The sequence below is a fragment of the Macaca nemestrina genome, chromosome 15, assembly GCF_043159975.1.
Source record: "Macaca nemestrina isolate mMacNem1 chromosome 15, mMacNem.hap1, whole genome shotgun sequence".
In the NCBI taxonomy this organism is placed as follows: domain Eukaryota; kingdom Metazoa; phylum Chordata; class Mammalia; order Primates; family Cercopithecidae; genus Macaca; species Macaca nemestrina.
In genome coordinates, this window is record NC_092139.1 from 68,440,105 (window position 1) to 68,452,609 (window position 12,505).

Here is a 12,505-nt window from a genome sequence, read left to right on the forward strand (position 1 = left end):
GGCCCTGGCCCTGCCCCGGCCCTGGTCTGAACCCCGGCCCTGCAATGGACCTGCCTTGGCCCTGCCTATACCCTGCCTCTGGCCCTACCTCTGCCCTGGCCATACCGTTGCCCTGGCCTGGACTCTGATCCTGGTCCTTGTCCTGCCCCAGCTGTGGCCCTGGCCCTGCCCTGCCTGTACCCTGTTCTATCCTGGGCTGGCCCTGCCGTTGTCTGGTCTTGCTATTGCCCTGCCCTAGCCTGCCTTGCTTGTGCCCTAGATCTGCCCCGGCCTTTGCTCTTGTCTTGGTTCTAGCACTGAGTCAGCCCTGGACCTTCCCTGACCTTGCCTCAGCCCTGGCACTGTCCTGGCCTTGCCTTGGCATTTGCCCTACTCTCTCTAATGCCTGGCTCTGGTCCTGCCTTGCTCTGCGCTTGTTCTGTCCTGGCACAGCCCTGGCCCTGGCCCTGGTCCTGCCCTTATGCAGGCCTGACCCTGCCACTGCTCTGGCTTTGACCTGGACCGTGGCCATACAGTGACCCTGCCTTGACCCTTTCCTGGCCCTGGCCTGGAACGTGGCCCTGCCAAGGACTCGCCCTGGCTCTGTCATGGCCCTGGCGTTTTCTTGGATTTGGATGTGTCCTGTCCCTTATTTGCCCCAGCCCTTCCCTGACTCTGCCCTTCCACTTCTCTGGGGTAGGGGGACAGGGTGAGGACCAGGCCAGGGCAGGGTCAGGACCAGGGTAGGGCTTTGGTAAGGCCTGAAGATGGGAAGGGCCAGGGCAGCGGCAGGGCCAGGGAAGGGTGTTAAGTTGAGGCTCTTAATGCTACCACCCCTCGCATCTTTCTCTAGGCTTTTGTGGCTTTGCCCGCCCAGCTGCTCTGTGCCAGGAGGAGGAGGAGACACCTGGAGCCTGAGACACCACGGCTTGCCTCGCTGAGGGTGGGTGGCAGTGACGGAGACTGCAGCGTGCTGGAACGGTAGGAGAGTGACCACGCTAGGAGGTCAGGCGGCTGCAGCCAGGGTTGTGGGTGAGGCTTAGAGCGATGGCCGGGCTGCGGCAGTGGCCAGGTGGTAGAAGCCTTGTAGGGTGGGCTGTTGCATTGGCAATGGGCCTGGCTTTGCCCTGCCACTGCCGTGGACCTGGCCCTGTACTGCCCTGCCTTGCCCTGGCCCTGCCCTACTGTTACCTGGACTGTCTCGGCCCTGCCCTGCTCCGACCCCATCCTGGTTTTGCCTTTGCACTGGCCTTTCCCTGAACCTGTGCTGGCCCGGCCTTGGCTCTGGCCCTGCCTCTTGTCCTGACCCTGGTCCTGTCATGGCACTGGCCCTGCTAGTGGTCATGGTCCTGCTCCTGTTCTGGCCTTGACCTGGCCTTGGACGTGTCCTGGCCCAGATTTGTTCTGGCCCTGCCTTGGCCCATCCCTGCCCTGGCCCCACCGTGGCCCTGCGTGTTGTGCCCTCTCCTGGCACTGACTTTGCCCTGTCATGGCACAGTGGTGCCATTGACCTGCCTTGCACTGCCCTGGTTGTGCCCTGGCCCTGCCTGGCACTGGCCTCTCCCTGGATCTGCTCTGACCCTGCCTTGGCCTTTGCCCTGTCCTCACTATGTCCTGGCCCTGGCCTTGTTCTGGCTTAGCCCGGGCCCTGGCCCTAGCCCTGGTCCTACCGTATCCCTGGCCTTGCCCTTATCCAGACCCTGCCCCTGCCTCTGCCCTGGCCCTGGCCTGGAACCTGGTCCTGTCAAGGACTTGCCCCGACTCTGCCATGGCCCTGGCCCTGCTCTGCCTTGGTCCTGGCCCTGACCCAGACCCTTTCCTGGCTGTGCCCTGGCCATGGCCTTTCCTTGGCCCTGAGTTGGCAGTGGTCTGCCCCTGGTCTTGCCACCACCTTACCCTGCCATGCACTGGATGTGTCATCAGCCTGCCCTGGCCCTACCTTGTCCCTCACCCTAGTCTTCGCTAGGCCCTGCTCTGGACCTGGCCCTAGCCCAGACCTGGCCCTGACCCTGGCCCTGGCCTTTGTCCTTCATAGCCCTGGGCCTGAAATGGACTTGGAGGTGTCCTGGCCCTGGAGTGACCTGGCTCTGCCTTGGCCTGTCCTTGCCCTGCCTCTACCATCAGCTTGCCCTGTTCTGCCCTGTCCTAGTACTGACCCGGCTGTGTCATTGCCCTGCCCTACCCTGCCTTGGCTGTGCCCTGGCTCGATTCCGGCCCTGGCCCCGCCCTGTGCATGCCATGACACTACCTCAGCCTTGGCACTAGCCTGGTCCTTTCCTGGCATCAGCCCTGCTCTTTCTATGGACCGCCTTTTGTCGTGTCCTGCGCTGGCCATTCCATGCCCTGCCCTGCCCTGACTCAGCCCTGGCCTTGGCATTGCCCTTGGTCCTGCCATATTTCTTGCCCTGTCCCTATCCTGGCCTTGGCCCTGACCCTTACCTTGCTCTGGCCCTGCCCTTGCCCTTACGCAGCCCCTGGCCCTGTCATGGACCTGCCCTGGACCTGTCCTGGCCCTGGCCCTGCCCTGCTTCAGACCTTGCCCTGGTTCTCCCCTGGCCCTGACCGTGAAATGCCTGGCCCTACCCTGGCCTTGCACTGCCCTGGCCCTTGCCCTGACTCTGGTCCTGTCACTGGAAAAGCCCCAGCCCTGTTGCTCGTCTTCCCATGGCCCAGACCCTGCCTTGGCCCTGCCCTGACACTGTCCTGGACCCCGGCTGTGCCAAGAACCTGCACTGTTGTTGCCCTTGTTTTGCTCCTGTCCCGAACCTGGTCCTGCCCAGGCCATGGCCATGGCCCTGTCCCTGCCCTGGCTGTTCCCTGGCCCTGCTCAGGTCTTGGCACTGTCCCGGCCCTGCCCTGCCTTGGCCCTATGCTTTCCTGGCCCTGCCTTGCCTGCCCTGGTCCTGCCTTGGCCGTACTCTAGCTTTGACCCTGCGCTGGCCCTACCTTGGCCTTCACCCTAGCCATGCCTGGGCACTGTGCTGGACCTGGCCATAGCACAGACCTGGTTGTGGCCCTGGCCCTGCCATGGCCCTGTCCCAGACCCTAGCCCTGCCAGGTACCTGTCCTGGCCCTGCTCTGGGCCTGGCTTTGTCCTTGCTTCTTAGATGACCCTGGCCCTGCCCCTGCCCTTGCCCTGGCACTGGCCTTGGACATGTCCGTGGTCCTAACCCCGGCCCTGCCCTGGAGCTGTCACTGTCTTGGCCCTGCCTTGGCCCTGGCCCTGGCCCTGGCCCTGGCCCTGCCACAGCCATAGACCTGCCCTGGTTGGTCATGCCCTGCCTTTACCCAGTGCTACCCTGGGCCTGCTCCACCCTGCCCTGGCTCTGCCCTGCCTTTGGCCCCGCCCTGACCCCGCCTTGGCCCTCACACTGGCCCTAGTGCAAACCTGGTCCTTGCTCTGGCCTTGGCCCGGCATTGACCACTGCTCCTGACCCTGGTCGTGCCATGGCCCTGGCCCTGCCAATGATCCTGACAGTCCTGGCCCTGGCCCTGTCTTGGCCCTGTCCTGGCCCTGGCCCTGGCCTGACCCTGGCCCTGAAGTGGATTTGAAGGGATCCGGTCCCTGATTTAATCTTGCTCCGCCTTCGCCCATCCCTCTCCTGCCCCTACCATGGCCCTGCCCCTTCCCTGGCTCTGCCCTGGTCTTGTGCTTACCCTGAGCGAAACTTGACCCTGCCCCAGCCTTGTCCCAGACCTGGCCATGGCCCTGCCCCTGCCCTGGGCCGGCGCTGGCACTGGCATGGACCCTGGACCTGGCTCTTGGCTACTTAAGGCCATACCCTGGCCCAGTCCTCCTCCTGACCCTGTCCTGGCCCTAATTTGCCCTGGCCCTATCCTGGCATGCTATTCTGGCCCCACCCCAGACCGTGTCTCTGTCCTGGCTCTAGCTAAGTTGGCTATGGCCGTGTTCCTGACATTGCCCTTTCCTGGTCCTGGCCCTGGCCCTGGCCCTGCCCCGGCCCTGGTCTGAACCCCGGCCCTGCAATGGACCTGCCTTGGCCCTGCCTATACCCTGCCTCTGGCCCTACCTCTGCCCTGGCCATACCGTTGCCCTGGCCTGGACTCTGATCCTGGTCCTTGTCCTGCCCCAGCTGTGGCCCTGGCCCTGCCCTGCCTGTACCCTGTTCTATCCTGGGCTGGCCCTGCCGTTGTCTGGTCTTGCTATTGCCCTGCCCTAGCCTGCCTTGCTTGTGCCCTAGATCTGCCCCGGCCTTTGCTCTTGTCTTGGTTCTAGCACTGAGTCAGCCCTGGACCTTCCCTGACCTTGCCTCAGCCCTGGCACTGTCCTGGCCTTGCCTTGGCATTTGCCCTACTCTCTCTAATGCCTGGCTCTGGTCCTGCCTTGCTCTGCGCTTGTTCTGTCCTGGCACAGCCCTGGCCCTGGCCCTGGTCCTGCCCTTATGCAGGCCTGACCCTGCCACTGCTCTGGCTTTGACCTGGACCGTGGCCATACAGTGACCCTGCCTTGACCCTTTCCTGGCCCTGGCCTGGAACGTGGCCCTGCCAAGGACTCGCCCTGGCTCTGTCATGGCCCTGGCGTTTTCTTGGATTTGGATGTGTCCTGTCCCTTATTTGCCCCAGCCCTTCCCTGACTCTGCCCTTCCACTTCTCTGGGGTAGGGGGACAGGGTGAGGACCAGGCCAGGGCAGGGTCAGGACCAGGGTAGGGCTTTGGTAAGGCCTGAAGATGGGAAGGGCCAGGGCAGCGGCAGGGCCAGGGAAGGGTGTTAAGTTGAGGCTCTTAATGCTACCACCCCTCGCATCTTTCTCTAGGCTTTTGTGGCTTTGCCCGCCCAGCTGCTCTGTGCCAGGAGGAGGAGGAGACACCTGGAGCCTGAGACACCACGGCTTGCCTCGCTGAGGGTGGGTGGCAGTGACGGAGACTGCAGCGTGCTGGAACGGTAGGAGAGTGACCACGCTAGGAGGTCAGGCGGCTGCAGCCAGGGTTGTGGGTGAGGCTTAGAGCGATGGCCGGGCTGCGGCAGTGGCCAGGTGGTAGAAGCCTTGTAGGGTGGGCTGTTGCATTGGCAATGGGCCTGGCTTTGCCCTGCCACTGCCGTGGACCTGGCCCTGTACTGCCCTGCCTTGCCCTGGCCCTGCCCTACTGTTACCTGGACTGTCTCGGCCCTGCCCTGCTCCGACCCCATCCTGGTTTTGCCTTTGCACTGGCCTTTCCCTGAACCTGTGCTGGCCCGGCCTTGGCTCTGGCCCTGCCTCTTGTCCTGACCCTGGTCCTGTCATGGCACTGGCCCTGCTAGTGGTCATGGTCCTGCTCCTGTTCTGGCCTTGACCTGGCCTTGGACGTGTCCTGGCCCAGATTTGTTCTGGCCCTGCCTTGGCCCATCCCTGCCCTGGCCCCACCGTGGCCCTGCGTGTTGTGCCCTCTCCTGGCACTGACTTTGCCCTGTCATGGCACAGTGGTGCCATTGACCTGCCTTGCACTGCCCTGGTTGTGCCCTGGCCCTGCCTGGCACTGGCCTCTCCCTGGATCTGCTCTGACCCTGCCTTGGCCTTTGCCCTGTCCTCACTATGTCCTGGCCCTGGCCTTGTTCTGGCTTAGCCCGGGCCCTGGCCCTAGCCCTGGTCCTACCGTATCCCTGGCCTTGCCCTTATCCAGACCCTGCCCCTGCCTCTGCCCTGGCCCTGGCCTGGAACCTGGTCCTGTCAAGGACTTGCCCCGACTCTGCCATGGCCCTGGCCCTGCTCTGCCTTGGTCCTGGCCCTGACCCAGACCCTTTCCTGGCTGTGCCCTGGCCATGGCCTTTCCTTGGCCCTGAGTTGGCAGTGGTCTGCCCCTGGTCTTGCCACCACCTTACCCTGCCATGCACTGGATGTGTCATCAGCCTGCCCTGGCCCTACCTTGTCCCTCACCCTAGTCTTCGCTAGGCCCTGCTCTGGACCTGGCCCTAGCCCAGACCTGGCCCTGACCCTGGCCCTGGCCTTTGTCCTTCATAGCCCTGGGCCTGAAATGGACTTGGAGGTGTCCTGGCCCTGGAGTGACCTGGCTCTGCCTTGGCCTGTCCTTGCCCTGCCTCTACCATCAGCTTGCCCTGTTCTGCCCTGTCCTAGTACTGACCCGGCTGTGTCATTGCCCTGCCCTACCCTGCCTTGGCTGTGCCCTGGCTCGATTCCGGCCCTGGCCCCGCCCTGTGCATGCCATGACACTACCTCAGCCTTGGCACTAGCCTGGTCCTTTCCTGGCATCAGCCCTGCTCTTTCTATGGACCGCCTTTTGTCGTGTCCTGCGCTGGCCATTCCATGCCCTGCCCTGCCCTGACTCAGCCCTGGCCTTGGCATTGCCCTTGGTCCTGCCATATTTCTTGCCCTGTCCCTATCCTGGCCTTGGCCCTGACCCTTACCTTGCTCTGGCCCTGCCCTTGCCCTTACGCAGCCCCTGGCCCTGTCATGGACCTGCCCTGGACCTGTCCTGGCCCTGGCCCTGCCCTGCTTCAGACCTTGCCCTGGTTCTCCCCTGGCCCTGACCGTGAAATGCCTGGCCCTACCCTGGCCTTGCACTGCCCTGGCCCTTGCCCTGACTCTGGTCCTGTCACTGGAAAAGCCCCAGCCCTGTTGCTCGTCTTCCCATGGCCCAGACCCTGCCTTGGCCCTGCCCTGACACTGTCCTGGACCCCGGCTGTGCCAAGAACCTGCACTGTTGTTGCCCTTGTTTTGCTCCTGTCCCGAACCTGGTCCTGCCCAGGCCATGGCCATGGCCCTGTCCCTGCCCTGGCTGTTCCCTGGCCCTGCTCAGGTCTTGGCACTGTCCCGGCCCTGCCCTGCCTTGGCCCTATGCTTTCCTGGCCCTGCCTTGCCTGCCCTGGTCCTGCCTTGGCCGTACTCTAGCTTTGACCCTGCGCTGGCCCTACCTTGGCCTTCACCCTAGCCATGCCTGGGCACTGTGCTGGACCTGGCCATAGCACAGACCTGGTTGTGGCCCTGGCCCTGCCATGGCCCTGTCCCAGACCCTAGCCCTGCCAGGTACCTGTCCTGGCCCTGCTCTGGGCCTGGCTTTGTCCTTGCTTCTTAGATGACCCTGGCCCTGCCCCTGCCCTTGCCCTGGCACTGGCCTTGGACATGTCCGTGGTCCTAACCCCGGCCCTGCCCTGGAGCTGTCACTGTCTTGGCCCTGCCTTGGCCCTGGCCCTGGCCCTGGCCCTGGCCCTGCCACAGCCATAGACCTGCCCTGGTTGGTCATGCCCTGCCTTTACCCAGTGCTACCCTGGGCCTGCTCCACCCTGCCCTGGCTCTGCCCTGCCTTTGGCCCCGCCCTGACCCCGCCTTGGCCCTCACACTGGCCCTAGTGCAAACCTGGTCCTTGCTCTGGCCTTGGCCCGGCATTGACCACTGCTCCTGACCCTGGTCGTGCCATGGCCCTGGCCCTGCCAATGATCCTGACAGTCCTGGCCCTGGCCCTGTCTTGGCCCTGTCCTGGCCCTGGCCCTGGCCTGACCCTGGCCCTGAAGTGGATTTGAAGGGATCCGGTCCCTGATTTAATCTTGCTCCGCCTTCGCCCATCCCTCTCCTGCCCCTACCATGGCCCTGCCCCTTCCCTGGCTCTGCCCTGGTCTTGTGCTTACCCTGAGCGAAACTTGACCCTGCCCCAGCCTTGTCCCAGACCTGGCCATGGCCCTGCCCCTGCCCTGGGCCGGCGCTGGCACTGGCATGGACCCTGGACCTGGCTCTTGGCTACTTAAGGCCATACCCTGGCCCAGTCCTCCTCCTGACCCTGTCCTGGCCCTAATTTGCCCTGGCCCTATCCTGGCATGCTATTCTGGCCCCACCCCAGACCGTGTCTCTGTCCTGGCTCTAGCTAAGTTGGCTATGGCCGTGTTCCTGACATTGCCCTTTCCTGGTCCTGGCCCTGGCCCTGGCCCTGCCCCGGCCCTGGTCTGAACCCCGGCCCTGCAATGGACCTGCCTTGGCCCTGCCTATACCCTGCCTCTGGCCCTACCTCTGCCCTGGCCATACCGTTGCCCTGGCCTGGACTCTGATCCTGGTCCTTGTCCTGCCCCAGCTGTGGCCCTGGCCCTGCCCTGCCTGTACCCTGTTCTATCCTGGGCTGGCCCTGCCGTTGTCTGGTCTTGCTATTGCCCTGCCCTAGCCTGCCTTGCTTGTGCCCTAGATCTGCCCCGGCCTTTGCTCTTGTCTTGGTTCTAGCACTGAGTCAGCCCTGGACCTTCCCTGACCTTGCCTCAGCCCTGGCACTGTCCTGGCCTTGCCTTGGCATTTGCCCTACTCTCTCTAATGCCTGGCTCTGGTCCTGCCTTGCTCTGCGCTTGTTCTGTCCTGGCACAGCCCTGGCCCTGGCCCTGGTCCTGCCCTTATGCAGGCCTGACCCTGCCACTGCTCTGGCTTTGACCTGGACCGTGGCCATACAGTGACCCTGCCTTGACCCTTTCCTGGCCCTGGCCTGGAACGTGGCCCTGCCAAGGACTCGCCCTGGCTCTGTCATGGCCCTGGCGTTTTCTTGGATTTGGATGTGTCCTGTCCCTTATTTGCCCCAGCCCTTCCCTGACTCTGCCCTTCCACTTCTCTGGGGTAGGGGGACAGGGTGAGGACCAGGCCAGGGCAGGGTCAGGACCAGGGTAGGGCTTTGGTAAGGCCTGAAGATGGGAAGGGCCAGGGCAGCGGCAGGGCCAGGGAAGGGTGTTAAGTTGAGGCTCTTAATGCTACCACCCCTCGCATCTTTCTCTAGGCTTTTGTGGCTTTGCCCGCCCAGCTGCTCTGTGCCAGGAGGAGGAGGAGACACCTGGAGCCTGAGACACCACGGCTTGCCTCGCTGAGGGTGGGTGGCAGTGACGGAGACTGCAGCGTGCTGGAACGGTAGGAGAGTGACCACGCTAGGAGGTCAGGCGGCTGCAGCCAGGGTTGTGGGTGAGGCTTAGAGCGATGGCCGGGCTGCGGCAGTGGCCAGGTGGTAGAAGCCTTGTAGGGTGGGCTGTTGCATTGGCAATGGGCCTGGCTTTGCCCTGCCACTGCCGTGGACCTGGCCCTGTACTGCCCTGCCTTGCCCTGGCCCTGCCCTACTGTTACCTGGACTGTCTCGGCCCTGCCCTGCTCCGATCCCATCCTGGTTTTGCCTTTGCACTGGCCTTTCCCTGAACCTGTGCTGGCCCGGCCTTGGCTCTGGCCCTGCCTCTTGTCCTGACCCTGGTCCTGTCATGGCACTGGCCCTGCTAGTGGTCATGGTCCTGCTCCTGTTCTGGCCTTGACCTGGCCTTGGACGTGTCCTGGCCCAGATTTGTTCTGGCCCTGCCTTGGCCCATCCCTGCCCTGGCCCCACCGTGGCCCTGCGTGTTGTGCCCTCTCCTGGCACTGACTTTGCCCTGTCATGGCACAGTGGTGCCATTGACCTGCCTTGCACTGCCCTGGTTGTGCCCTGGCCCTGCCTGGCACTGGCCTCTCCCTGGATCTGCTCTGACCCTGCCTTGGCCTTTGCCCTGTCCTCACTATGTCCTGGCCCTGGCCTTGTTCTGGCTTAGCCTGGGCCCTGGCCCTAGCCCTGGTCCTACCGTATCCCTGGCCTTGCCCTTATCCAGACCCTGCCCCTGCCTCTGCCCTGGCCCTGGCCTGGAACCTGGTCCTGTCAAGGACTTGCCCCGACTCTGCCATGGCCCTGGCCCTGCTCTGCCTTGGTCCTGGCCCTGACCCAGACCCTTTCCTGGCTGTGCCCTGGCCATGGACTTTCCTTGGCCCTGAGTTGGCAGTGGTCTGCCCCTGGTCTTGCCACCACCTTACCCTGCCATGCACTGGATGTGTCATCAGCCTGCCCTGGCCCTACCTTGTCCCTCACCCTAGTCTTCGCTAGGCCCTGCTCTGGACCTGGCCCTAGCCCAGACCTGGCCCTGACCCTGGCCCTGGCCTTTGTCCTTCATAGCCCTGGGCCTGAAATGGACTTGGAGGTGTCCTGGCCCTGGAGTGACCTGGCCCTGCCTTGGCCTGTCCTTGCCCTGCCCCTACCATCAGCTTGCCCTGTTCTGCCCTGTCCTAGTACTGACCCGGCTGTGTCATTGCCCTGCCCTACCCTGCCTTGGCTGTGCCCTGGCTCGATTCCGGCCCTGGCCCCGCCCTGTGCATGCCATGACACTACCTCAGCCTTGGCACTAGCCTGGTCCTTTCCTGGCATCAGCCCTGCTCTTTCTATGGACCGCCTTTTGTCGTGTCCTGCGCTGGCCATTCCATGCCCTGCCCTGCCCTGACTCAGCCCTGGCCTTGGCATTGCCCTTGGTCCTGCCATATTTCTTGCCCTGTCCCTATCCTGGCCTTGGCCCTGACCCTTACCTTGCTCTGGCCCTGCCCTTGCCCTTACGCAGCCCCTGGCCCTGTCATGGACCTGCCCTGGACCTGTCCTGGCCCTGGCCCTGCCCTGCTTCAGACCTTGCCCTGGTTCTCCCCTGGCCCTGACCGTGAAATGCCTGGCCCTACCCTGGCCTTGCACTGCCCTGGCCCTTGCCCTGACTCTGGTCCTGTCACTGGAAAAGCCCCAGCCCTGTTGCTCGTCTTCCCATGGCCCAGACCCTGCCTTGGCCCTGCCCTGACACTGTCCTGGACCCCGGCTGTGCCAAGAACCTGCACTGTTGTTGCCCTTGTTTTGCTCCTGTCCCGAACCTGGTCCTGCCCAGGCCATGGCCATGGCCCTGTCCCTGCCCTGGCTGTTCCCTGGCCCTGCTCAGGTCTTGGCACTGTCCCGGCCCTGCCCTGCCTTGGCCCTATGCTTTCCTGGCCCTGCCTTGCCTGCCCTGGTCCTGCCTTGGCCGTACTCTAGCTTTGACCCTGCGCTGGCCCTACCTTGGCCTTCACCCTAGCCATGCCTGGGCACTGTGCTGGACCTGGCCATAGCACAGACCTGGTTGTGGCCCTGGCCCTGCCATGGCCCTGTCCCAGACCCTAGCCCTGCCAGGTACCTGTCCTGGCCCTGCTCTGGGCCTGGCTTTGTCCTTGCTTCTTAGATGACCCTGGCCCTGCCCCTGCCCTTGCCCTGGCACTGGCCTTGGACATGTCCGTGGTCCTAACCCCGGCCCTGCCCTGGAGCTGTCACTGTCTTGGCCCTGCCTTGGCCCTGGCCCTGGCCCTGGCCCTGGCCCTGCCACAGCCATAGACCTGCCCTGGTTGGTCATGCCCTGCCTTTACCCAGTGCTACCCTGGGCCTGCTCCACCCTGCCCTGGCTCTGCCCTGCCTTTGGCCCCGCCCTGACCCCGCCTTGGCCCTCACACTGGCCCTAGTGCAAACCTGGTCCTTGCTCTGGCCTTGGCCCGGCATTGACCACTGCTCCTGACCCTGGTCGTGCCATGGCCCTGGCCCTGCCAATGATCCTGACAGTCCTGGCCCTGGCCCTGTCTTGGCCCTGTCCTGGCCCTGGCCCTGGCCTGACCCTGGCCCTGAAGTGGATTTGAAGGGATCCGGTCCCTGATTTAATCTTGCTCCGCCTTCGCCCATCCCTCTCCTGCCCCTACCATGGCCCTGCCCCTTCCCTGGCTCTGCCCTGGTCTTGTGCTTACCCTGAGCGAAACTTGACCCTGCCCCAGCCTTGTCCCAGACCTGGCCATGGCCCTGCCCCTGCCCTGGGCCGGCGCTGGCACTGGCATGGACCCTGGACCTGGCTCTTGGCTACTTAAGGCCATACCCTGGCCCAGTCCTCCTCCTGACCCTGTCCTGGCCCTAATTTGCCCTGGCCCTATCCTGGCATGCTATTCTGGCCCCACCCCAGACCGTGTCTCTGTCCTGGCTCTAGCTAAGTTGGCTATGGCCGTGTTCCTGACATTGCCCTTTCCTGGTCCTGGCCCTGGCCCTGGCCCTGCCCCGGCCCTGGTCTGAACCCCGGCCCTGCAATGGACCTGCCTTGGCCCTGCCTATACCCTGCCTCTGGCCCTACCTCTGCCCTGGCCATACCGTTGCCCTGGCCTGGACTCTGATCCTGGTCCTTGTCCTGCCCCAGCTGTGGCCCTGGCCCTGCCCTGCCTGTACCCTGTTCTATCCTGGGCTGGCCCTGCCGTTGTCTGGTCTTGCTATTGCCCTGCCCTAGCCTGCCTTGCTTGTGCCCTAGATCTGCCCCGGCCTTTGCTCTTGTCTTGGTTCTAGCACTGAGTCAGCCCTGGACCTTCCCTGACCTTGCCTCAGCCCTGGCACTGTCCTGGCCTTGCCTTGGCATTTGCCCTACTCTCTCTAATGCCTGGCTCTGGTCCTGCCTTGCTCTGCGCTTGTTCTGTCCTGGCACAGCCCTGGCCCTGGCCCTGGTCCTGCCCTTATGCAGGCCTGACCCTGCCACTGCTCTGGCTTTGACCTGGACCGTGGCCATACAGTGACCCTGCCTTGACCCTTTCCTGGCCCTGGCCTGGAACGTGGCCCTGCCAAGGACTCGCCCTGGCTCTGTCATGGCCCTGGCGTTTTCTTGGATTTGGATGTGTCCTGTCCCTTATTTGCCCCAGCCCTTCCCTGACTCTGCCCTTCCACTTCTCTGGGGTAGGGGGACAGGGTGAGGACCAGGCCAGGGCAGGGTCAGGACCAGGGTAGGGCTTTGGTAAGG

General features: G+C 64.2%; 1 long non-coding RNA gene across 7 annotated transcripts in view; it reads left to right on the top strand.

Moving 5' to 3' along the window:
• LOC139358626 (uncharacterized) overlaps positions 1-12,505 on the top strand; it is a 36,119-nt gene that overhangs the window by 4,981 nt on the left and 18,633 nt on the right. For 4 of the 7 annotated variants that reach the window (XR_011613803.1, XR_011613807.1, XR_011613804.1 and 1 more), the window contains exons 3-5: positions 833-960; positions 4,755-4,882; positions 8,677-8,804. This is a non-coding gene — a long non-coding RNA (uncharacterized lncRNA). Of the gene's footprint in view, positions 1-832; positions 985-4,754; positions 4,907-8,676; positions 8,829-12,505 lie in introns of all 7 variants that reach the window. The other 3 variants (XR_011613806.1, XR_011613808.1, XR_011613805.1) reach the window with 3 other exon arrangements.